The 3,084-nt window shown below is 34.1% G+C and overlaps 1 pseudogene; it reads right to left on the bottom strand.

The window, feature by feature from the left end:
- Window positions 1-1,090: 1,090 nt before the first annotated feature.
- On the bottom strand, window positions 1,091-1,737 carry LOC138155950 (cyclin-dependent kinase 2-interacting protein pseudogene; annotated as a pseudogene).
- Between the last annotated feature and the right edge of the window lie 1,347 nt (window positions 1,738-3,084).

Genomic DNA, 3,084 nt, shown 5'->3' with positions numbered 1-3,084 from the left:
AATTTCTTGTTTCTTCCACAAAAAGTATCATTAGTAACAACAGGGTTCTTCCTCACCTCAATCCCTCTTTGACCTCATTTTGTTACATGCCTTGTAATAGACAGTTGGGTCAAAAAGTTCAAACTGTTCTTGAAAAGTTCCAAACTCTTGTAATGGTTGGACCCGTAGTAGCCCCTGTCTTAAAACAGCATTGCTGGTTTGTTTTTTTCCCTACATTTGCCAATTTAGTGTGAGGTGAAACCAGTTTTGTTAAATGTCTATTTCTCTTAGTGATATCCTGGAATATTTTTTTTGTTAACTGCATTTCTTAATTCTGAAGGTCATTTGTTCACATCTTTTGAACACTTATCTAGGAAATGGTTCTTATTCTCATATTTTTGTATAAATTTCCTATAGAAGATTTTATTCTGTTATTTGATTAAACTATTTTTTCCATTCTAGTTTCTCTTGGTTTTGTTTGTACACATGCATTTTAATTTTATACCTCTAATTTTTGGTTTAGAATTCACCTGCTTATAATTGTGAAAGGGCTCTCCTTTCATTCTCCTGATCTCATCCCATGTGTGGGTATTATTGTCCTACTGTTAAAAAAAAATAATGCATTTGTAACTTATTGTGGAAATAAATGCTGATCTAAACATTTTCTGCCAAACATGATCAGTTTTTCTATCAGTTTTTCTCAAATAAGGAGGGTCATTGTTTTTAACGGTAGGTACTGAATGAATGACTAGCATTAACTTTTTTGTTTGGAGGGCAATTAGGGTAAAGTGACTTGCCCAAGGTCACACAGCTATTTTTTTTGTGTTAAGTGGCTGGATTTGAACTCAGGTCCTCCTGACTCCAGGGCTGGTGCTCCACTCACTGCACCACCTAGCTGCCCCTTAGCATTAACTTTAAAAGTTAATACCAGAGTGGTGTTAAGAGATAAGGTGGAATTGAAGTAACTCATTCTGTAAGTGAAAAAAGTAGTAGAGCTGTGACCCTGCAAGTAAATGTATAAGGCAACAATGAGCCTATATCATGAGACCTGGAAAGAGGTTCTTTCTGGTTTGGGGAGTTTAGACTTAAAAATTAAATGGTTTTGGAAAATTTATAATGCTCAATGTCCAGTTTCAAGTAACATGCTTTCCACATCAAGCCTGCTGTTCTCAATATATGGCTGGTACAACCACATAGAATAAGCAGCTTAAAATGAGATCCTGGTCATAGCATGGGAAGCTTTTCAACAATGATGTGTTGGAGGAGTATTTCCTTCTTGTACATTTCTGAAAGCTTAGGGGGAACTTCATAGAAGTAGGTAGCAGGCCATGTATGGAAAAGCAGTGTTTGATCATTTACGTTTCCATGATGGTAATTTTCTAGGCTATAAATTCCTTTAGTGGTTGATGTTAACTTTTCCTTTTTCACCTGTACCTTAGCCAGGTTTTCCAAGGTGTCATGAAGTTCCTTGCACAATATCTCAAGTTCCTCATTAAGTTTTGGATGTACCTTTTGAGAATGAAAGCCAGAAGCAATGCGGTTGCATTCTAGTTCTACCTTGAGTAAGTGCACTGATTTTGATGTTTCCTATTTTATTTGCAACAGAAAACCCCATATTGTTGAGAGTCTCCCATTTTGATAATAAATTGTGCCAATCTGCAGCATTGTCCTTAATTTTTCTTGCACTGACAGATAAGACAGTTCTTTTGGGAGTAACCAGGCCAGAGTTCTTCACATCCATGACTTTAAAGCCAAAGATCCAGCCTGCCCTAGAAGACTTTTATATCCTTTCAAATATTTATGTTGTTTCCTTTTTATCCCATTCCCATTAATCTAAATAACTTTCTATACCCCACCCTTATCCTATTCCCTCACCCTCTTATTTCTTTATAAATTTTAAAGACTTTTATTCCCTTTTAAATGTATGTATTGCAATCTTATTAACCCAGCTCTAATGTGAGTAGGGTCCCCTATAAAAAAACTCTTCCTCTTCCCAATCCCCTTAACTTTTTTTGTTTCTTTCTGAAGTTAGAAAACTTTCATACCTATATACATATAAAGAGGAAACAATATATAAATATATATATACATAGTTCCACATATATAGTTCAATCCTTAACTCATTCCCAATTAACTTCTAGTCTTCCTCCTCCATCTAATTCTTCTGTACTAGTTCTTCCTCTTGTACCTCATTTGTATAATTACTCTTTCTACCTTTTCCTAGATGGTGTTATTTTTTTTAAATCACATCATACTCAACTCTACTCCAATCTTTCTTTCAAACTACCCAATTACTGATTACAGTCTTGGAGATACTATTTACATTGCCTCATATAAAAAGTAAGTAGTCTATCCCCATTGAGTCCCTTGTAATTAGTCTTTGATGTTTACTGTATATTTCTCTTGGATCTTACATGTCAAATTTTTTATTAAGTTCAGGTTTTTTTGCAAGAAAATCCTTAAAGTATGCTGATTCACTGAATGTCTTTTTTTTAAATTTAGTATTACACTTAACTTTGCTGGGATATGATATTTTTTTTACCATAACCCCAGTTCTTTTGCTCTCTGATATAGAGTTTTCCAAGACCTGTGGTCTTTTCGTATTGACACTGCTAGGTCTTATGTGATTCTAATTGTGGTTCCGCCATATTCGAATTGTTTTTTCCTTGATGTTTGTAATATTTTCTCCTTGATCTGGGGGTTTTGAAATTTGACTATGATATTCCTGTAAGTTTTCCTCATAGTATCTCTTTCAGATAGTGATCAGTGTATTTTTTTTCTATTTCTACTTCCCTTCTTGCTCTAATGCTTCAGGACATTTTTCTTTCATTATTTCTTGTATTATTATATGAAGATTCTTTTCCTGATCATAGCTTTCAGGTAGTCCAGTTATTCTTGTGTTTTTTCTTCTTGATCTATTCTCCAGATCAATCGTTTTTCTTATGAGATGTTTTATATTCTCTTCTATTTTTCATTCTTTATATTTTGTTTTATTATTTCTTGGTCTCTTACAACTTTCAATGGTTTCCCCTTGCTCAGTTGTAATTTTCAAGTGCCATTTTCTTCCTTAAGATTCTGGATCTCCTTTTCTACCTGGTTGACTTT

This window comes from Petaurus breviceps, unplaced genomic scaffold, assembly GCF_028583685.1.
Source record: "Petaurus breviceps papuanus isolate PSGF00001 unplaced genomic scaffold, PetGlider_PUasm1.0 98, whole genome shotgun sequence".
NCBI lineage: Eukaryota > Metazoa > Chordata > Mammalia > Diprotodontia > Petauridae > Petaurus > Petaurus breviceps.
The sequence above is the reverse complement of the archived record's forward strand: the minus strand, read 5'-3'. Positions and strand labels throughout refer to the sequence as shown.